The 24,756-nt window shown below is 33.9% G+C and overlaps 1 pseudogene; it reads left to right on the forward strand.

Annotated features, from left to right (window-relative positions):
* Positions 1-2,061: 2,061 nt before the first annotated feature.
* LOC126722403 (endoglucanase 14-like) lies at positions 2,062-12,708 on the forward strand (annotated as a pseudogene).
* Positions 12,709-24,756: the final 12,048 nt, after the last annotated feature.

The raw sequence follows: 24,756 nt of genomic DNA on the forward strand, positions 1-24,756 counted from the left end.
GGTTACTCTAGGATTAAAATTTATTGTGATTCTCACCACTCTTCCCTCTCTTTTTATTTTATTATTATTATTATTATTATTTTTTATGATGCACTCTGCTTCAAATTTGAAGTTCATGCTCTCTCCCTCTCTCTCATAATTTTAAGTTTTAACACAGTATTATCAATCATAGCCTACAATATGAAGGGTATTGGTTCTCTCTCATGTTTTATAATACATCGTCCACACACATTACTTATTTCACCTTTTAAATGGATATAAATAAATAAAAAATTGGACATTTTGTGTGAATTATGGATATTATGTGTATGAAATGTACATAAAAGAGTGTTAGTAAACAATTACCACTATAATGCACTTTGTTGTGGCTCACTTTAATTTGACAAGTCCAAACAAGTGGCCCAAGCAAAAGGAAAAGCCCAATTCTGCAAGCAATCCACCAAAAGAATATGAAGCCCATTATTTTTCTCCATACCTCCATATGGGCCAAGTTTACATTGAAAACCCATTGTGATTCATTTGGATAAATGAAAATAAAGAGAGAAATTTGGATTTCAATCTTTAATTTAAATGACTTTAATAGGGTATAAAACAACAAATTTTTGAAATTTATGAAGGTTACTGAGCTTTATTATTATGTTGATTTCAAATGATTATTGTATGATGGTATATCATATTCATATCCATCATATCAGTTATCACAATAGTATTTTTTTAGTAAAATCTCCAAAGTTCTTATCATCATCATGTGTTATTAAACGCCATTTATATAAGTATAATTGTTCTTCAAACCCGTTTTAGTTGGGAAGATTTTAAGGAGGATGGAAAATAGAGGAGAGAAAAGTGGAGAGAATATTTTTGATGGGTGTTTGGTTTGAGGGAGGGGAGGAAAAAAAATTGGGGGGCCAAGGTATTTTCTCCCTAAGTCCTCCAAAATATTTTCTCCTCAAAATGGGGAGAAAACTTGGTGGAAAATGCTCATGGCTTGAGCGGACGAAAATGCTCATGTGCAAATTACACATGGGTTTCATTCTTTGCCAATTTGCATTTTTCTTTTTCTTTTTTTTGTCCCTTTGATTTTTGTCTCTCTATTATACGTACACTATGTCTCAAAATTTTTTTCTTTATTCTTTTTTTTTTCATCTTCTTTGGTTTTTGTCTTTTTCTGTACTTCTCAATTTCTCTTCTTTTTTTTATTTATTTTTTTTATTTTTGGCTAGTGTTCTTTAAAAAAAAAAAAATTTATGTCCATACACAATTTTTTAACAAAAAAAATGTGTTACTTTTCTGTTTTATTTAATAAGGATATAATTGTAAATTTATACAAACTTCATTTCCCTCCAAATAAAAAAGTTTTTCATATTCTCAACCAAACACAAATGAGAGAAAACTAAATATCTTCTATCCTCCCACTTTTCTATATTCCCTCTTTTCCACCCCTCTAAACAATCGGAACCTTAGATTTGAAATCCTCAAAATCCAAACTCAACCTTGGGGACTTCAGGAACATGTGATTTAATGGGACATATGCAACACCTAGAGCCCATGGATGGCACAAGTGCAAGCCATGCAAACACTTTGTGGGTTTTCGTATATTTGTTATGCCTAGTTGCTCTTAGAAGGTTTCTGATTACTTTTCTCATCAATGAATGATTTGTAGTTACATGGTTTTCTGTTCTCAATTTTATGTTTCAAGCAAGGGAGTCAATCTCATACCGAAGGTTGTACTAGTTTGACCAGTGAAACGATATACTTCGGTGTTGGTCAATATTGGTGTACCGTTTCGGTTTTACCGCTATTATATATATTATAATAAATATAAAAGTTTACTATAAAACATTACCTCAATTCAGAATAAATTATTCATGGTTTTAGACTTTAGTATCAAAAAAAAAAAAAAAAAACTTAATTGTTCATTACATATTAAGAAAACAAATAATACTGATAAGTTAATGCAAATAAGTTACCATTCTGCCCTTACAAATCGGCCGGTACTCTTGGAACATGGCCGGTACGCTCAGTATGAAACGTTGACGTTTCAATATCGGTACATGTACTAATATGGTATATACTAGTTGGTACGGCCGGTATCGGTACGGTATTGACCACATTGGTTTCAAGTCATTGGGCATTAATTTGTATGTAGATATAATTGATATCAGATTAGAGTGTAATTGAAAATTTGAAAGGATACTTGGCATGAAATTCAAGTGTTTTGATTGCCTTTTTTTTTTTTTTTTTTTTTTGGAAAATTAATTTGGATTTTTGATTGGGCTTTTACTTTAATATTTAATATATATAATTGCTGAGTTGGATTTAAAATTGTTTAGGTGACATGCTTTATTGTAGCTGAGCCACATCTTACACATTTATTGAATTGTATATTCAAAGATTGCATATGAGATGTGCTCCATAAAAACACATCTTACTTTATCTTACCCCACATAGCCTTAATTGGAATGTTCTTAATTCCCAAAAAAAAAAAAAAAACTGTGGGTTGCCCCGTTGCCCCATAATATGAACTCTCTATAAATACCAGTTATGATTTATGAAAGGCCTATGTTATTATCTCTTCTGGGCATTGTTCATATTCATATAATTATTTTCACACAAGAGCAATACCTTCTAGCAATATCATTGGTTTGGTTAGCCTGTGTATCTTTTATTAGTTCATGTAGTTGCTTCATTAGAGTATGGGGAAGCTCTGACCAAGTCTTTATTATATTATGAGGGGCCAACGTTCTGGAAATTGCCATCTAACCAAAGACTGCAATGGCGTGGAGATTCTGCACTTAAAGATGGTAGCGATGCAGGAGTAAGATAATCTCAACTTCATTTTTCAGGAATATGTATGCTTCTCACTATAACCCTCACTATGTAAATTGTTTACTTTTATTCTTCGATCTTTATCTTCTTCTGTTGTTTTTTTTTTTTTTTTTCATTACAATAATAGAACATAGATGTGCAGGTTTGCCTTGGCTAGCTGGTATACTTATTAGTGATATACAAAGAGGTTCCATGTTGAAAAATGATCGTAATAACTTAACAATGAAGCTTGCATTCTATCATAAAAAAAACTAAAGTGATCCAAATAAAAAAAAAAAAAAAAAAAAAAAAAAACACTTAGGTGATAAAAAAAAAAAGGGAAAAATAAAAACCTAAAATAATTTCTCAATGCTTCTTCATAACAATAAGGTAGTGAGAGAGAAAAAAAGAAGCAGAAAATATAACTTTAGTACATTTCACTTCTTGCTCATAATCCTTCTCATCTCACAATTATCAGAACTAAACTGTGCATTGAACTGTCAAAAGAGTTGTATGATAGTTCACTAATTCAATCGTTGGATTAATAAAGATAAATTATATATTAAAAAAGAAGAAGACTATATTCAATTTAAGTTGTGGGGGGCTTGGGCCCAAATAGTCAGTACCAGCCCACTCAACTGAGGCCCAAGATCGACCTGAGTAGCCAAATCTAGCCCATAAGATAGAAGTACACCCAAACCCTGTTGAAGTGAGCCCAGCCTAACGACACATATGTTGAAACCAAGAAATTATCGTTCGGGAGAAGCCCACAATGTTTGGTCCACTACCAACTGATGAGGCGGTGGGAAAGTGATGATGAAATGATTCAATTCAAGTTGGTTACCGAGAGTTGTCAATTCCTTTGGGGAGTTCGTTGCCGAACACTATTTGACGTTTAGAACAAGTTTCAAGTGAATCCTCAGAAGGCATGATTGTTTCTTGGGATTTTGAGTAATAGTGGGATTGCATGGAAACTGGTGAAAAAGAAATGATTTGAACCCCACTAAGGAGAGACTATATAAAGGGAGTGAGAGCAAACAATGAAAGGGGGTTGAGAAAACACTAAGGAAAAGAAGGGAAGAGAGAAAGAGAGAGAGGGTGAGAAAGGGAGAATAACAATAAGAGGGGAAGGGGTGGTGTTCCAAAAAAAAAAAAAAAAACACACACACACACACAAATAATTGAAAAAGGACTATCCAGCTTGTGTTTGAGGCCATTTTCTTGTAGGATTGTTAGGAAACCCACCAATAAATAAATTGAGGGCCCAAATCCTTTGTCTAGGACTTCAACTCTCATAGGTTTGGAAACCACATAAGCATAAATATAAAAACACACCAAATGTTGAAATCAATTGAATATTATTGTTTAGAAAAATTATACAAATATAGAATTTAATGTTTCATATATAAAAAAAAAGGGACTAAAAATAGGAATACACTTGAATTGATCTTTTAATTACTTATTTTAGGTTTAGAAGCAAAAGACTTAAAAACTCATAAATTAGAAAACAAAATTGAAGGAAAATAAGATTATTTAATTAAAACAACTAACATTATAAAGCAAAATGGTTTAAAAAAACCTGTGCTATTCAATATTTTTCTAATGAAATTGTCGGCTTTTCTTGGTTTATTCAAAAATTTTTTTTTTTTTTTGGTGCAAATCCTATATTTCTTTCATAACAAACTTTAAATTTATATGATTCATCGGCTTAATAATTCAAAAACCAATATGGTATGGTTATGATTGTTAAGGAAAGTATTTCCATTCATGACAGTGCTGATCTTGTGGGCAAGACAGCTAGCTCATTTCCTAATATAATCCCAACAATCATTGCAGAAACTAAGTCAACAAGCTCCTCTGTTATGGAAAGCTAAAACAGAGGAAATCAATCAAAGTAGCGTGACCCACGTGCAGACAAACTCCACTAATTTGTCACTGCCTTTCCTGTACTAATATATTCCTTAATATATGTATATTCCTTGTATATGCATTGTAGTATATATATTCTGGTTGTATCTCATATATATTTTCAATATAGAGAAATAATTACCTCTTGTATCTTTGAGTCTTTACAATGATAACTATGCTTCATTTGCTTTGAAAATAGAGTATATTCATTTCAATGTCATCAAATTTTGTTTTCACCAATTCTATGAATACCTTATAATGACAAAACATTTTCTCTGCAATTTTTCCTTATTTTTTTCAATTAAATAATTAATTTCATTATTCCTAACAAAAGTTTTTAGTATAAGTGGTAGAACTTTCATATGTGAAGGAGTAATGTAGAATAATAATAAAGATTCTTTTTCTTATCTTTTATATCTAACATAATTTGTAAATCTAATATATTTTTATAAAAAAAAAATTTTGGTTGGCCCACAATGAAAATATTGACAAACCAAAATACTAAAAATTAACGATATACATAAAATTCTAAAAATTTTCTTAATTTCATTTCCTTTTGCTTACAATATATATATATATATATATTATTTAAAATTAAGTGAATGTTCTATGTTTTAATTGAGTACGTGCACGGTTCTATATTTTTTTTTACACAATGTATAGGTTGATCTTGTGGGAGGATATTGTTAGAATGCAAGCTATCATACAATCTTCATCAATGGTGGACAGCAATCAAACCATGAGAGAGATGAGAGAATTGTATATGCTTCAATATATATATATATATATATATATATATAAAGAATTGGGAAGCACAGGCAAATCAAGAGCAGAATGAGATTGCTCTAAGGTAAAAGGATGAGACACAAGGTCTAGAAATTCATCAGGAGGAGTTGCAATATCTGTGGTAAAAGTAGGAGTGAATTCTGCAAAAACAGGAAGGGTAAAAGGGTCTGTAGAAATAGGTGATGAACTTGATTCAGATAGAACAGATTGAGGTGGGAACACTGAATCAAAAGATGAGAAAGAAGGAATAGGAGTGGATTAGAAGTCCAACGTTTAAAAGGAAAACAAGACTCTTTGAAGACAACATCCCTGGAGACAAAACATGTCCTAGAAGCCAAATCATAAAGCTCGTAACCTTTAGTACCAAAAGGATAACCAAGAAAAATACAAGCCTTGGCCCTGGGATCAAATTTGGACCTATCTCTAGCCAAGGTAGAAGAATAACAAAGGCAACCAAAAGATCTAAGATGAACAGAAGAAGGAGGCTTACCTAGCAACATTTGGAAAGGAGTGAGATCATGCAAAAGGGGACTAGGAATTCTATTAATCAAGTAAATTGCAGTGAGAACACAATCACCCTAAAACTTCAAAGGAAGATTAGCTTGAAATCTCAAAGCTATAGTAACAGCAAGAAGATGCTGATGCTTTCTTTCAACCACTGAGTTTTGTTATGGTGTTTCCACACAACTAAGTTGATGTATAGTTCCTTTGGAAGCATAAAAGGAGTTTAAAGCAAATTCAGGTCCATTATTAGATCTAAGGATCTTAATAGGAACCTGAAATCGTGTAAAAATCATATTATAAAAGGATTGGATTAAGCATGAAGTCTCAGACTTGTGTTTCATTAAGTAGACCCAAGTACACCTACAATGATCATCCACTAAAGTTAGGAAATACTTAGATCCATTTAAAGAAGGAGTTGAATAAGGTCCCCAAATGTCAGCATGAATCAAATCAAAACAAGAAGAAGAAGAAGAAATAAAGGCAACCTTTTCTGCTTGGCTAGAGGACAAACAGAACAATCAAATGTTTTATTAATATTGCAAGTAATGACATTTGGTACAAGTGATTGCAACAAGACAAATCTTTGTGGGGAAAGGTGACCTAATCAATAGTGCCATAGGCTAGTCTTGTCAACATTAGATGTACAAGAATTGAAACAGAAAGAAGAAAACCTAGATAGTTTAGCAAGTACATCAGAAACGAATGCAGGTAGTGAAGTAGTAGATTGGCTTTGCAATGTGTAGAGTCCACCTTGCTTCTTACCCAACCCAATCATTTTCAAGAGCAGTAAGTCCTGAATGAGACAAAATTGTGAGAGGAAGATGCAACAACAAGAAGAGGATTGAGTCATTTTACTAATGGAGATTAAATTGAAAGAGAAGGTAGGAATGCAAAGCACATTTTCTAACAGCAAAGTAGGAGAAACTTGGATAGTCCCAATATGTGAAACCTTAGCCATGTCACCATTAGGCAACCTAATAGAGATTTGAACTATGGAGGTTATAGAAGAAAAAAATGTATGGAATGAATCATATGGTTTGTAGCACCACTATCCAAAATCCAATCACTAGAACTAATTTGAGTTGTGACTGCACTAAAAGAGAAAACATAATAGTCTAAGGATGGGGCTGACCAAATACCTGAAACCTCATGTCCCTAAAGAGCAATGGTAGGTTGAGTGATAATATTGGCGACTTGGTGTGTGTCAGAATCTCCTCTTGGTGGTGCTTGTGTACCAAAGTGACTGTGGGAATTTAGCAAGCTAAGTAATTGTTGATACTCTGAACGGGTCAAGTTGACACTTTCATCAAGAGAAGCATCAGTTGCTACAACATTATTAGCAAAAGAAGTAGCTTGTGAACCCTTGTTCTTGAACTTATAACCAAGGGGGGTACCCGTAAAGCTTGTAGCACTTGTCAACAACATGGCCCAAAACACCACAATGAGTGCATTGTGGTCTGCCAGACTTAGCTTTGTTGAATGACTTGTTAGAACAATTAGCCTTGACTGCTAGAGCAGAAAACTCAATGGTATTCTTCTTGCCAACCTTTCTTTCATTCTCATCTTGAATCAAGAGAGAACATACCTTGCCCATGGAAGGAATGGGATCCATCAGTAGAATCTGCCCTCTAACTGTGATATAAGTTTCATTGAGGCCTATCAGAAAAGACATAACACAATCTTCTGCCTGATGACCATAAGAACAGGTTCTATAATCTGAAAGTTCTTGCCACAGTTACTTAAACTTGGTGTAATAGCTACTGATGCTCAAATCCTCTTATGCAAAAGAGCAAATTTCTTGTCATAACTAAAAAATGCGTGGTCCATTGCCTTGAGAAAATCTGTGTTGTAAGTCCAACCAAACCTCCCTAGCTGTCTTGAAATAAACCACACTTGGTTGAAGATCCTTAAAGACAGAATTGAACAACCAGGCTAGAACAGTGTTGTTGCATTTACACCAAGCAGTGTAGAAAGGATGATCCACAGATTGAGGCTTCAACAAGGACCCATCAATGAAACCTATTTTAGATTTAGCATCCAAAGCTATGAGAACAGCCCTACTCTAGGTGTTGTAGTTTTCTTTAGCGAGATGTATTACAACTAATGACACACTAGGATTGTCACTGTTAGACAAAAAATATGGGCTAGAGGAATTTTCCCATGGCTAAATGGTTGGAACCGAGGTACTTGAAGTGCTATCACTCATTTCTTCAAATCAGAGATCAAGAATTGATGAATTGATGAACTACAAACAAGATCAAGAACTGATACTCCACAGCTAATAATGATGAATTCTAAACCAGAATTCAACAAGAACAACAACGGAAGCTTCAAGATTCTCAGAACGAGAATTGAACCAGAATCCAATAATTATATCGAAATCTTTGATGAATTGAAGATTTAGATGATGAATTCAATCATAGAAACCCTAAGGTTCTATTACAAGAATTGAGAATTGAATTTGCAATGATCAAATCAAGATCCAAGTGAAAATCAATTACTGAAACCCTAAGTTCTGAATTTAATTTGCTAAGAATTACAAAGAAAATCAAAACAGAAGAGAAAGAAAATTGCACTGAAACCCTAAGTTCTGAATTTAGGATAGCTAAAATGCAGCTCATTTTGCATTTGTGTTTCAGCCTTCCTTTTTCTTTTCTTTTTTTTAAGAGCCATGATTGTTGACTTTTCCATGTGAACAGTGCATACCAGTGGATCTATGCATTGTTCACGGGACCAAACCTCACTTTTCAGCAACTTTTTCATTAAAAATGGGTCCCACGATACTATTCACACATTTAAAAATTATTTTGTTACAGTATTTTCAGTTTTCAACTATATCCAAATGGACCCTTAATTTGCTAAGAATTGCAAAGAAAATCAAAATAGAGGAGAAAGAAAATTGTGCATGAATCAAGAGAAAATGCAAAGAAAAATTCTACTTGATTTGGAACAATGCACAAAGAAGACAAAGAATTGAACTAGCAATTATAGAGTGTACCAAGAATGAAGACTCTGAACTAGTTCAGCTTTGATACCATGTTAGAATGCAAGCTATCATACAATCTTCATCAATGGTGGACAACAATCAAACCATGAGAGAGATGAGAGAATTGTATATGCTTCAATATATAAATATCTGATGCTCTACCCTTTATATAGTAGGATCAGAGGTGGGAAAAAATAAACTACTTTAACTAACTTCTGATCTACCCAATAAAGATGTGACAAATGTCCAAATAGAAAATTAACCAAATGTTATATATAGACTATATGTAGCTTAAGCTAGTCTAAACTATCTCGTAAACTACTTGGACTACTTGTAGCTTAGGCAGTCATGTACACAGTTTAATAGATATTACGATGCCGGGGATGACGTAAAGTTTTATTTCCCATTTGCATTCACAATAAAATGCTTTCATGGAGCACATTAGAGTTCCAAGCTCAACTGGAGGCCAAGAATGAGCTTTCAAATGCACTGGAAGCCATCAAGTGGGGCACATATTACTTGATCAAAGCGCAACCTGAGCCAAACGTTCTATATGGTCAAATTGGTGATGGTGATTCTGATCATGCTTGTTGGCAGTGACCGGAAGACATGACCACGCCAGAGCCAACTTATAAGATTGATGATGAACATCCAAGATCTGATCTTGCTGCTGAAACTTCTGCTGCTTTTGCTGTAGCTTCTATTGTTTTCAAGCCAACAAACGACAAATACGCATCCAACTATTAGACCATGCAAAATAGGTTTATTTCCTCTCTCCACCATTGTAATCACTATTTATCACTGTTATGGATCGTTATAATTAAGTGATTATATTCACCTCATTTTTTTTAACTATTTAAATTCTTAGAATAATAGATAATTTAACATGTCTTAGAATATCTACTTTTAGGTAAAATTTCAAAGTTACATGTAAGGATGAATGTTAGAATATTAACTTACATTTTAAAAATAAAAAATCTTGTATTTACCTTTTTTTTTTTTTGTGTGTGTAACCATTTAAATTCTTAAAATAATTGATAATTTAATATGTCTTAGAATATTTTCTTTTAGGTAAAATTTTAATGTTACATGTGAGGACGAATGTTAGAATATTAATTTACATTTTAAAAATAAAAACTCTTGTATGTTGAATCCAACTTATTAAAGATTTAAACTTACATATGAGCAGTGACGACTCCAGAAATTTTTTTCAGAGTGTTCCCCAACAAGTATAAATTACACAATTTAATAAAAAGAAAATTTTGTATATTGATAACAACAACAATAAAAAAACACGTAAATACATAAAGTTTACAATTGTCTTTTACGTTGTTTTCTTATCATATATTTGTCCATAATTCTAGTAAAAGAATAAACAATAAACTATAAATTCATTTGAAATATTAATAAAATTATTAATTATTGTTGTTCAGTTGTTTCATTAATTTGCTTGTCTTTTATAAACTATAATTTGTTATATTGTTGTTTCATTAATTATAAAATTATTAATTGTTGTTTAGCCTAACATAATTTAATTTATTTGTCTTTTATAATGTGTTGGTTAGTTAAATTATTAATTATTGTTTATTAGTTGCTTCCCCCAATTAATTAATGGTTAATTAAATTATTGTTTATTAGTTGTACTAGCACGCACCCCACGTGCATTTACTTCCCCCAATTCAAATATCCCACCTCGGCCCCATGTCCCCATTCATCCCGCCACTTCAGACAAGCCCCATGGCCCCCAATCACAAGAGTCAATCAAAAAAATTCACAATCACAAATCACAATACACTAAAAGACAATTAATTGTATCTCACTAACACCAACACCAACGGATAAAGTAAAAAACATGGGCAAATATTAATAAAGTGATAAGATAAAGCTAAGCAATCAGATAAAGTCTCAAAGAGAGAGACTCTCATTTGCTTTCAGTCTTCAGATAAAGAGAGAGAGACAGAGAGTCTAAGAGAGAAACTCATACCCATTAATCCATTAACCCGTATATGTAAGAGACTAAAGAGAGAAAAAGATGAAATACCTTAAGGCAATGTTATGAATACCGTTTTGAAACTCGTTTCGGTTTGTTAATTGGAATAAAATATTTTGGTACCAAATTGGTACTGGACTATTTCAGTGTATCATTTTGAAGTTACCGCAAATAAATAAATAAATAAATATATATATATATATATATATTATTCATATATATAAAATATAAAAAATTCAATATATTAGTTTTTTTTTCAACTCTTAGAAAAAGTAAGCATATCAGCATATGGTTATTTTTATAAATAAAATTATAAAATCATTAATGGCATTTTTGTACATAAAGCCAACATTTTGAGTAATTAAAATCATAGAACCTTCTTGAAATTCATTTTCCCATTTCCCAAACCCACCCACGTGAACCACTCTTTCTCACCTATCCAATTTATTTCAATTGTCTCTCACACTTGTCAATATTCTTTTCAAAGTTTCAAACGGCTGGACACCATCATAGTAGTGCATTCTCTCTTTCTCAGTCTCTCATCTTGTTCTTCTTATTTTTCTTTTCCCAATTTTTTTTGCTGCCACTATATATTTTTTTTCTTCGATGTTTTAAACTGAGACGAAGACAATCACGATGTGATGACCAATGTGCTCTGTTGTAGCATTGCTTGAAGCGGAGGCACCGTCTGTTGGTTGTTGTTGTTGATGTGCTTTGTTCTGGTTTTGCTTTACTTGATAAATTTGTTGCTCTGGTTTCTTTAGGTTAGGTTGTAATAGCGTATATTGAGTTTTGGTTTTTTATTTTTTATAAAATTTTTGAGAATTCGTGGGTTTGCTACCATGTTGGGTTTGCTTTACCTTGTTTTTTTTCTTTAGATTGGGTTTGTAATCTGTTGTTTAGGATTGATGTTGGCTTTTTTTTTTTCCTTGGTAGGCTTGCTCTTTTACAAATTTTTTGGGGCTTTTTTTTTTTCTTTTCTTTTTGCTTGAAAGTAGAACAAATAAATTTTTATTTTTATTTTTATTTGAGGGTGTTCCTAATTTTTTTTGAAAGCAGGGTGTTCCTAATTTTGATTTAGGGTGTTCCTAATTTTTTTTAAGGGTAAACAAATAAATTTTTTTTTAATTATTATATAAATTTTTTTTTTTAGGTCAGGGTGTTCCTGAGAACACCTTGGCCTAAACGTGCCGTCGCCACTGCATATGAGTAAGGGGGTGTTCAGTTAAAGGAGAAATTATTAAATTCACAATTTTCTGACTATTATTTTACTATTACAAAAATAATCAAATATTATTACTTAACCAACCAAAAAAAAAAAAAAAAAAAAAACACAAACAAACAAACAAACAATGTCACATACATGCTAACACATATAGCACATACATGGCTGCAGTTCTTTGACTTTGCACGCAATCACCCAGGATTGTACCAATGGAGCATTGTTGTAGCAAGAGAATTCTATAGTAGTAGTGGATTTGAGGTACAGGAGAATTCTTTAGTTGTAGAATGGTTTCTTATAATTAGAATGTAATTAATTGGAACTTTTTTTTTTTTTTTTTGAGAAATCTATTTAATTGGAACTTCAATTCACTATTTGATTCCCAAAAGTTTAAGGGAGATGAATTTTTTTTTTGTATATGAACTAAATTATGCATACCTGTTTTAACAGGATGAATTGTTATGGGCTGCAACATGGCTTCATCGTACCACCGACAAGAAACTGTAGGGATAAATCCCTGTCTATGTGTGAATTAAATTAAATATAACCCAAGCAATAAAGAAAATAGAAATCTATGAAAGTGATAAAAAAATCAACCAATAAGAACATCAAGAAATTACGTGGAAAACCCTCGAGTGTAGAGGGAAAAACCTCGGGCAAATTTGATCAATCCACTATAATAAAATAGAGATTACAACCCTCAAGTTATACCTAAAACCTGAGTTCACAATAAAATTGAGAAAATACAATAATACCTCTAGGAACAAATACAACCTCACCACAAAACCTGGTAGCAAGATCTTCCACTCTAAATACTTCAACTCTCTATGGTTATAGCACCAAAATAATCATCCTAGAGAAAACCCCCCAATTTATTTTCCTTGTGTGTCTTGAGCAAAAGAAAAATAGCCTTTTCTTTTTTCCCTCAGTGCCGCACAAAGCACTATTCTTTTTCCTTCAATTGGCTTCAAATCTGTGTTTTAGTCTTCAGTCTCTCTCTGAATCTCTCTCTATCATGAAACCACATGCACCAAGCTTTATATAAGAGCTTCTGCCACCTGATATTCCTAATATAATTAGGAATAGAAGTCTTTGACTTCTTATGCAATTAGTACACCTATTTCTATATGAAATAGGATTCCATGTGGGCTGGACTTATAGGTGCAGCCGTTCACCCCAACAATCTCCACCTCTAGCTCATCGTGGAAAGAGGTCTTCATCCTAACTCTTCAATTAGAATTCATGCTAGTCATTCCGACACAAAGCTCAAGCTTCTCTTTTGTCACAACCTTAGTCAACATGTCTGTTGGATTCTTCTCAGTGTGAATATTTCTCAGTTGCATCAATCGTTTTTCAACAACTAGTCTTATCCAATGGTATCTCACTTCAATGTGCTTCGATCGAGAATGGAACATAGCATTCTTGCTCAAGTCTATTGCACTTTGACTATCACAATGAACTACATACTTGTCTTGCATCAAACCCAATTCTTGGAGGAATCGTTTTATCCAAAGCATTTCTTTACTTGCTTCATTCACTACAATATACTCAGCCTCAGTTATAGATAAGGTAACACACTCCGGCAATTTTGACTGCTATGAAATAGGTCCCCTTGCAAAAGTAAATAAATACCCAGAAGTAGATTTTCTACCATCAAGGTCACCAGTCATATTTGCATCTGTATAACCCTCCAAATCTGGTTTAAAGCTACCAAAACTCAAGCAAGACTAATAGCTACCTCTCAAATATCTGAAGATCCACTTCACTGCTTCCTAGGCTCCTAGCGATCTTTACCAGGATTAACCATTAACTTGCTGACAACACCAACTGAATAAGTAATATCTGGTCATGTACAAACCATAGCATACATCAAACTCCTGACTGCAGAGGAATAAGGAACTGATGCCATGTTCTCTTTCTCTTTCATGGATGACGGACAAGATTTCTTGCTTAGGTTGAAATGACCACCAAGAGGTGTACCGATTGGTTTGACATGCTTCATATTGAACCTTTCAAGTATCCTCTCAACATATTTTTCTTGTGACAACCATAGCTTCTTGGCTTTCCTATCACGAGTAATTTCCATGCCTAGAATTTGTCGTGCTGGACCTAAGTCTTTCATGTCAAAGGCCTTAAACAAATCCTTCTTCAAATCACCAATCATACTAGCATCTTGCCTTACAATCAACATATCATCTACATATAACAGAAGAATAATAAATTCACCATCAGGAAATTTTGTAACATACACACAGTGATCTGCATTTGTCTTTGTGTACTCGTGACCCACCATGAATGAGTCAAACTTCTTGTACCACTGTCTTGGAGCTTGCTTCAAACCATACAAACTTTTCTTCAATCTGCACACCATGTGTTTTTTTCCTTTCACTTTAAATCCTTCTAGCTGTACCATGTAGATCTCTTCCTCCAAATCACCATGGAGAAAAGCAATCTTCACATCTAATTGCTCAATCTCAAGATCCAAGCTAGCTACTAATTCTAGAACTACTCGAATGGAACTAATCTTGACTACTGGAGAGAATATTTCATCAAAATCAACCCCATGTTTCTGACTAAAACCCTTAACCACCAATCAAGCTTTGTACTTCACTAACTTTTCACTATCTATCTTTAGCTTGAACACCCATTTGTTTCTTAATGCCTTCTTACCTTTAGGAAGTTCAACCAACTCATAAGTCTTATTTTTATGCAAAGAATTCATCTCTTCTTGCATAGCCTTCATCCAACTCTACTTGTCCTTATTAAACTCTACTTCCTAAAAGCTTTCTGGCTCCCCCTCATCAGTAAGCAAAATATACTTAGAAGGGGGATATCTAGTTGATGGATGACGCTCCCTAGTATATCTCCTCACTTGAGGTTCTTCCATCTCTGGTGGAACAGGCTGCTCCCCCTGTTCAACATCTTCAATATCTTGAGCATCATCACCATCAGCTCTTGCTAGCACATCACCATCAACTGCTATTGGATCATCACCAAGATTCTCATCTTGCACCTCTTCCCTATTTGTGGCATGATTGGAGGAAGAAGAGGTAGGCGTAAGGTCAGGAACACCTACAATAGCATCCTTTGTCTTTTCAATTTTCTCAAGGTCTGCCAAATTTTTATTCTCATGAAAAACCACATCCCGACTTTTGATCATCTTCTTTTTCTTAGGATCCCATAACTTGTAGCCAAATTCTACATCTCCATATCCAACAAATATACAAGGAGTGACTTTGCTATCAAGCATCAATCTTTGTTCTTTAGGCACATGTACAAATGTCTTGCACCCAAATACCTTTAAGTGAGAGTAAGAAACATCTTTCCTAGTCCAAACTCTCTCTGGAATACAAATTCTAATGGAACTGATGGAGACCGATTAATTAGGTAGCACACAGTTTGAGCAGCTTCACACCAGAATGACTTAGGCAAATTAGTCATTCTTAACATACATTTGACCTTCTCAACAATAGTGCAATTCATCCTCTCTGCCACACCATTTTGTTGTGGGGGTACCAAGAATTGTCTTCTTATGTTTAATACCTTTCTCGGAACAGTAACTCTTGAACTCATTAGACGTATATTCACCTCCGTGGTTAGTACAGAGACACTTCAAAGGCTTCCCTTTCTCTCTTTCCACCATGTTATGGAATTTTTTGAAGTGCTCAAATACTTGGTCTTTAGTTTTCAAAAAAATACACCCACACCTTTCATGAAGCATCATCGATAAAAGTAACAAAATACTTATTGCCACCTAAGGACTCCACATCAATGGGACCACATACATCAGAATAAATGAGATCTAACACATTGGGCTTTCTAGTAGAGGGAATGCAAAAAGACACTCTATGTTGTTTTCCAAATAAACAGTAATCACAAGGTTTAAGTGACATACCTTTGACAAAAGGAATGAGAGACTTCTTTTTCCAAAATTTGCAACCCTTTTTCACTCATGTGAGCCAGTCTTCTATGCCACAAGTTAGGCAAAGAATCATCCTGAGTTGCACTAACAACATCTTTGCACACCTTTACTTGTGTCTTGTAAAGTGTACAACAAATCTTCCCTCCAGCAAGCACCAATGATCCTTTGGAGAGTCTCCATTTACCATCTCCAAAATAGTTGCCTTAACCTTCTTTATCCAGAATATGAGTAGAAATCAGATTCAAGCGCATATCAGGCACATGTCACACATTCTTCAATGCCAAGGTGTATCTAGTGTTAGTCTCAACACAAAAATCTCCAATTCCCACAATGTCAGCATAACTGTTATTGCCCATTTTTACTCTTCCAAAGTCTCCTGCTTTGTATGAAGTAAAGAGCACATTTCTTGGAGTGACATGACAGGAAGAGGCTGAGTCAATCACCCATTCAACATAAGGATGTGAAACATTGTAGCATTCATCATCTCCTATAGAGAGCACCACATCTTCAATTGTCGAGATAGTAATGGTATTCTACTCCTCCGCCTTATTCTGATTTTTCTCATCTTTTTGTTTATTTTTCCAAGCCTTGCAATTTCTTCTTATGTGACCTTCTTTGTCACTATAGAAACACTTGAATTTTCCTTTTGATTCTGACTGACTTCTGGATTTACCACGCCCCTTAGAATTTCTAGTCTTACTCCTCCCCTTGTTCTCTATGACAAGAGCTTGTGCATTATCTTTGCCCATGTCTTTTCTTCTTGTTTCTTCATTGAACAAGCTATCCTTGACCATTGCAAGTTGTAGCACACCATATGTAACAGAGTTATTAAGTGACACCACCAAAGTCTCCTAACTGTTAGGTAAGGAACCCAAAAGCAATAAAGCTTGAAGCTTATCATCAATTATCAACTTCATTGTAACCATCTGATTTACCAAGTCTTGGAACTCACTCAAATACTCGGCAACAAATCTCCCTTCCTTAAGCTTCAAATTTACAAGCTTTCTAACAATAAAAGCTTTATTTTGAGCCATCTTTCTTTCATAAAGACCCTACAATTTTTCTCAAAGAGCTTCTGCATTAATCTTTTGAGATACATGATGAAACACGCTCACATTGATGCATTGTCTAACAAATCCAATGGTTTTTCTATTTAACTTCTCCCAGTCTTTATCAAACATCTTGCTTGGCTTAGCACTATCACCCTCAATAGGGTCATGCAAATCCTTACAGTAAAGGACATCCTCCATCATTGGCTTCCAAATTGTATAATTCGATGCCAAGAGTTTAATCATAGTGCTTATATTCATATTATATTTTCCATTTAATTCAACACAAGACAATCACATCCAACAACCATAGATCTAATACCACTTGTAGGGATAAATCCCTGTCTATATGTGAATTAAATTAAATATTACCCAAGCAATAAAGAAAATAGAAATCTAAGAAAGTGATAAAAAATCAACCAACTAGAACACCAAGAAATTACGTGGAAAACCCTCGAGTGTAGAGAGAAAAACCACGGGGCAAATCCGATCAATCCACTATAATAAAATAGATATTACAACACTCAAGTTATACCCAAAACCTGAGTTCACAATAAATTGAGAAAATGAAATAATACCTCTAGGAATAAATACAACCTCACTAAAAAACCCGGTAGCAAGATCTTCCACTCTAAATACTTCAACTCTTTGTGGTTATAGCACCAAAATAATCATCCTAGAGAAAACCCTCAATTTATCTTCCTTATGTATCTTGAGCAAAAGAAAAATAACATTTTCTTTTTTCCCTCAGTGCCGCACAAAATACTATTCTTTTTCTTTCAATCGGCTTCAAATCTATGTTTCAGTCTTCAATCTCTCTCTGAATCTCTCTCTATCATGAAACCACACGCTCTAAGCTTTATATAAGAGCTTTTGTCACCTGACATTCCTAATGTAATTAAGAATAGAAGTCTTTGACTTCTTGTGCAATTGGTACACCTATTTCTATATGAAATAGGATTCCATGTGGGCTGGACTTCTAGGTGTAGCCGTGTACCCCAATAGAAACCTTACCTAGTTTTCCTTTGAGGGTCAAGGAATAATACCAGAGGAATTGGAGCCGAGTTTTCCTGGGATGACAAGTATGTTGGTGCACAAGTCCTAGTTGCGAAGGTAATTTCTTTCTCGTATTCATAATGTTGGAATTGTCTCATATTTGTTACTGGTACACTTGTCAAAGTGCCTTATATGCTGAAGGGAGCGAGGTGGAGATATGAGAAAATACCCCGTACAAGAAAATAGGATTACAAAAGTGTTTATATAAACATAACCCTATTTGTGGACATTAATACACTGTTGACCTATGTACATTTTGTGTTGATTTTTTTTCTTCTCTCTTCTTTAATCTTACACAAGCTGATTTTTTAAGCAAGAAAATAAACAAAAAGTACTTGTATATATAATTCTAGCTAGTACTATTGCATTTATTTTGTGTTATAGCTTGTTTTGGAAGGATAGGTGGGTCTTCAGGCATATGGAGCCAGTACAAGAGCCAGGCAGAGCAATTCATATGCAACTGCCTTCAAAAAAGCAATAGTAATGTGAATAAGTCACATGTGGGCTTGCTATGGTTTTTTTCATACGACCTTCAATACACAACTGCTGCCACATTCATTGCAACAGCATATTCTAAGTATCTCACTGCAAAGAAGGCTTCGATCCAATGTCCCAGTGGCATTGTACAGCTCAATGAACTACTTTTGTTGGCCAAATCACAGGTTTATTACAGTATTCTCATATTTGAAACTGAAAGTATTGTTTCACACTTTCACACTTGTTATCTAATGTTTATAATTTCATGTGCTATAACAACATTTTTTTGGAAATTTATTAAGTAATCCAGGAGCAGTGCTCTCTCTCTCACATGAAGGGGTAGGAACACACCCCATTTTTTTATGTTAACATTTAAAACTTGAAATAGATTATGTGCACAGACATGTGTACACTATTAAAAACATTTTTTTTTCAATGTAGTACTACTTACTGATCAGTGGCTTTTGGTGTATTCTTTGTCTCTCACCACGAGGTGGATTATATATTGGGTTCAAATCCGAAAAAAATTAAGCTACATGCATGGTAGGATATTGGATCAAATTATGTGAAACAAGTTCATATATCATAGAGGTGCATCCATTGTGTTTGATGATGCCGAAAATCATTAGTAAGTAACACAATCCTCACGTGCTCAAGACAATACCTGCACAATATAGAACAAGAAGACCTTAGGAGAGTATCGGTGTGGTATCGGCCAAAGATCCTCCGAAGGTTAAATTAGAAAACTTCTCACAACTCTAGAGTGCCAGAGCTAGGTAAATTGTGTGTACCTTGGTTTGTGAATGCTTTGGGGTTTTTATAGTAGTGTAGAACCAACTTTTCTCTTTCTTAGGGAAGGGAACTTTTCCTTATAGGGAAGATCCTCATAAAAACACTTATTTTACGGGATCCTTTCCATATAACAATTTTGTTGATTAGGGTTAATCGTGAAGCACAAGATATTTTCCTTTTGAAGTTTCTTGAGGACTATTTAAACCATTTTGGATGTCACATGACCCTGTTGTCGTCAACATTGTATCCATCCACTTTCTCATCCGTCCTCTAGAGAGAATTCGTCCTCTTTTGTGCACGCTCTCTGTCTTCTCCCATCATCTTAATCTTAAGCAAAAGGTACCATCGCTCGTGATAGATTCAATAGAATGAGTCTGTCTACATCCATTTCACCATCTTCAATGTCCATCAAGAAGAATCCTGTGAACTTGTGACATCCAAAGGAGGCTTTTTGTATTTCAACTTGAGTGAACCCAACCCAAACGTGTTGGATGGTGCAGTGGTTAATGGCCCTGATGAGAATGATAACTTCAGTGACTTAAGATCTAAGAGCATTCTCATTAGGTGTGCCAAATGCCAAATATTTGGCATTTGGCACACCAAACACTACTGTTCAAGCTTCATGAGGTGTTCTCAATGTTCTATAATTTTGCAACATGCTACAGTACTGTTTCAAATATGAGACAGTATGGACATAAATGCCAAATCAAAATACTAATTTTTTATTCAACATTTTCTTTCTCCTCTCAATATTTAATTCAACGTTTTATCTTTTCTCATTGATTTATCTCTCTCCAACCCATGTTCTCTCTCTCTTTCTTCTTCAGATCACCCTCCCTCACCCTTAAATCAACAGTACGGCGGCCTCATCGATCAAGCCGCTACTATCGCTTCTCGTTTAAAGACTCCATCGCCGTCGATCTGAAGACGCCATCGTTCTATGTCTTTGTTTGGCATTCTCATTGCCCTCTCGTCACGCCGATCTTGAGTTTTTGGGTTTGTGTTGGTGGTGTTTGTGCTGGTGGTAGATGTGGGTTTGTGCCGGTGTTTGGTTTGGTGGATGTGGGTTTGTGCCGATCTCTCTGGTTGTGGTTTTTTTTTTTTTTTTTTTTTTTTTTTTTTTTTTTTTTTTTTTGAGGTGGTGTTGGTGGATGTGGGTTTGTACCGGTGGTGGCTGTCGATGTTGTTGCGGCAGTGGTTGTTGGTGACCATTGTTGTTGTTGTTGACGATGAGGATGATAAGGAGTAATTAATATATTATTTTACTGTGTAGTAAATATTATTTTAATATATAAAATTAAAGGATAAAACATCTTATAAATGGGATATTGTAATGATGTGCTAAAATGATAAAGTAGATTTTTGGTCGTCAAAATGACATTTTTTATAAGAGAGCGGATGAGAATGCTCTAACTACCAACGACTGAACCAGCCACTGTTACTGCCGCACCACTAGTGGGTGTTCTGGCTCGGTTTGCCTAAGTTTCAAATATACAATATAGCTGACAAACATTTTTAATTTTAGATGAACGGACATAATATAGTGTGGTTGGTCTTGGAATTAGTCCATGGCCAACGAATGCTTGATAGGCGTCAGTTTCTGCTAGTTTTTGTTCTGCATATTGCTAATTGGTTGTTAGTCTGGTTTGCTTTTATATTATAGCGGTTCGTAGCTTGCAGCTTGTTTACAATAGTGAATGATATATGTTGTCTAAATTTCTCTTTTTGATATGTGACATGGATTTGGGATTTCCAGACATCATAAATTGAGTTCTATATAGATTTCTTTTGAGATTTAAAGATTATTAAAATCATTTATTTCTGAAAAGTTTTGATTAGTCGGATTCTCACCACTCCACTCCCCTGCCCTTTTTTATTTATTTAAGAAACTGTACCCTTCCCCCTTCAAAGATTCTGCATTGTTGGTGACCAATCAAGACCTACACGAAGAACTCAGGCCAATTAAGTTTTGGAAGTGATTCAACAAATGGGCAATATTTTTTTTACTCGTGATTAGTTCTCTGTGCTCCAGCATTAAGCAGACATTCTCGATTGTGATTAAGAGAGAGAGAATTTTTATATAATTAAATAATGTAACTAATGAAAAATTAATGGATACTGTATCCGTTTGAAAAAAATCTTAAGGTTATTTTACATTTTTTAGTTGGTTGGATGGACTATGGAGTACATTAGTAAATTTTGTTTAACAATTAGTTGAATGGTTGTGTATTTGCAAGAATTGTTATAATTAACGTGGTGATTGCTATTTTTCATAGTTTGAGGTGTAAAGTGCAAGAACTCACATGGTTTATGATACTTTTTGAAATTTATCCATAATTTTACCATTATACCCTTCACCTTTATTTGTTTTCTAAAAATAGGGACAAATTCAGTATTTAATCTCCATTTCATTAAGAAATGAGTATTCTTTCACTTTTGGGAGTGAGTATGGTTAAATAAATCAAACTATTTATGATTAGTAAGAGCTTAGTTCTAGAAAACATTTGTTCATATTTGTTTTTTTAGTAAACCAACCAAAGCTCAAGCCTAAATTTACACTGTGCTTGGAAAACACAATAGAAAGGAAAAAGAAAGGATAAGGAGAAGAGTAGAGAAAATGAAAGTGAAGAGAAAGGAAATAAGTATTCCATTAAAGTGTTAGTGGGCCCCACCTCTAAAACTCTTTCTTCTCTCAACTTTTTCTCCCAAATTGGGAGGAAAGAAATTGGTCGGCCATGGAAGAAAACAAATCCCTCCCTTTTCCTTTCCCCTACCCTATTCATCTCAACCAAACAAGAGATTTTTTCTCCTTTCTCTCCTATTCATTCATTTTCCTCCTACTTTCCTAAAACCAAACATAACCTTAGGCTTGACTATTGAACGAATCAAGCTTAAATATGAGAATGTTTTCATAGATAAGCTCTTGAACACGAGACTCAAGATTGAATTGTGTAAATTTATAAATAAGTTCATAAGCTGCTTAAAAGTCACGAGCATGTCACGTGGACCAAATTATATTAGAGGTTTAGCTTTATATTGGAGAGATTCAATTGATTTGCACATTGATACTTGCTCATAGAACCGCATTGATGTGATTATTAATAAAGGAAAAGACAATGCTTGGAGATTTACGGGTTTTTATGGGGAACCAATTACTCACAAAAGGTTTGAGTAGTGAAATTTTAAAGTGCTCACAAATACATGAACCATACCGAAGTATAATTTGACAAGAACGAAGTCAAATCCACAAGAACTTGTATGAATGTAGGAAAATTAATTAAACCTTAACCAAATTAATCATAATCTAGTTTAATAAAAATTTTATATTTTTGAAATTAATAAACTAAGAAAATAATTGAACAAAGCAAAGATATGATATAAAGCAGTAAAAAAAATGTAAACAATCAAGAGAAATGAATTAAGGTTTCAAAATCTGCCTTGTTAATTCATATTAGCATATATTCATGATCATTAATTTTTTCCAACCTACTACATGATATCTAGAATTCAATCTTGCTTATAGAAGATATTCTCATTAAACTCCCTATTTTCAAAATCTAGAGCATGCTCTTCTTCACTTTCTAGTACTTATAAAATCAAATCATCAATTGCATCTATTGACAAACAAATCACAAGAGATCGATATCTAACTTTAAAATCAAACAATTATAAACCAGGCATTCAATTAATTAAGATAAATCCAAAATCATGAGAAAAACATAATTGAACTCATATTAAAAATCCTATCCGAGTCAATTGAGATGAAGCAAAAACAATTTAAATCATTAAAGAACAACTATTATGGGAAAAATCAAATCACATAAATAATACTAATAATTCTTAAAAAGGTTTCATCCTCACCTTAATTGAAAATTTAGCTATTCATAGTAATTGAAATAAAACACAAAAATAAAATACTAAGCATTAAACTAGACAAATAAAACAAAATTAGAATGAAAGAGATAAGTCACAATGCTAGAGAAAAGTAATACAGGAAGCCACATGCGGCACTGCCCATTTGTTCCTATTTTATGTTATGCGCTTCAACCCCAGTAGTCCTACCCTAAAGAGCCTTTAAATAGGTCAAGTAATCCTATTACAACTTGAATTTTCTCAGGTTTTTAGGTTTCATCTAACCGACATTTTTGGTCCATTTAACATCAGAATTCGGACTTTGGGTAAACTAAAAAGTTGTAGCCTTTTAAGTTAGCTTTCTGTCCAAACTTGAATCATCTTAATTGGATATCTGATCCAAAAGTTATGTCCAAAATACTAACTAGTGTACAGGCTGGAATCCTACTCCGAATTGGACGTGGATTTGGTGCAAATTTTCTTTCATTCCTTGCTCCAATTGGACTTAAATTTAATTGGATCTTACTTTGACTTCATTAGGCCCTTGTAAAAATAAAGTCCATTAGCCTTTCTTTTTTTTTTTTTTAACACAAATCCGCTCATTTAATTCCATTCTCATCTCATGGGTTTTCAAGTTTGATTTGGGTTTGGCCCACTTGAATTAGAATCTGTCATTTTGTCTCAAATAAAGCCCACTAGCATGTAAAACCATTATAACCTATAAAATAAAGATAGATTATAATCAGTCACAAATTAACATAATAATGAGGCTAAAGATGCAAATATGAGCTCGGGTACTTTATTATATATATTTCATGCATATCAGTTTGAATATTGGAGTTTGATTAATTGTCAGCTTAAAAATTGAATGAAGTTTCATAGTAATGCTCTGGGAAAATTTTAATGAGTTGGTTAGAAGTACAAAGAAGTTAGGAGGAGGTTATAGAAATCAGCCCCGTAGAGAGATAAGAGGCAAAGCCAAGCTCCGTAACCCTATTGATAGAGGGACAACAACCTTTGCTTGCTAACCAAATGTTGGACTCCTTATCATCATATGAAATCATACCGCACCAGTAAAAAAAGTATGGAAATTTTTTATACTTGAAGGAGACCCAAGCTTCCTTATCCTAATTCAAGAGGACCTTTCAACCCCGGCTAAGAGGTGTGGAGATGTCAATTTCCACCCTTCCTCGTAAAAAGTCACCTCCAATCAGATCTTCCTTCTATTACCTTTCCTACTGATCTTTCGAGTTCCATAGTTGTTTCTACATTAAGCCTATATATGGGTAGCCCAGGCATCTCGAATGTGACAAAAACCATCAAATCTTTGAAAGATGACCAAGTGTTTATCAAAAGACCACGGTTCCAAATCTAGAACTCGTTCAACATCATTCTCTGCCTAAAAAA

Source organism: Quercus robur, chromosome 4 (genome assembly GCF_932294415.1).
Source record: "Quercus robur chromosome 4, dhQueRobu3.1, whole genome shotgun sequence".
Taxonomy (NCBI): domain Eukaryota; kingdom Viridiplantae; phylum Streptophyta; class Magnoliopsida; order Fagales; family Fagaceae; genus Quercus; species Quercus robur.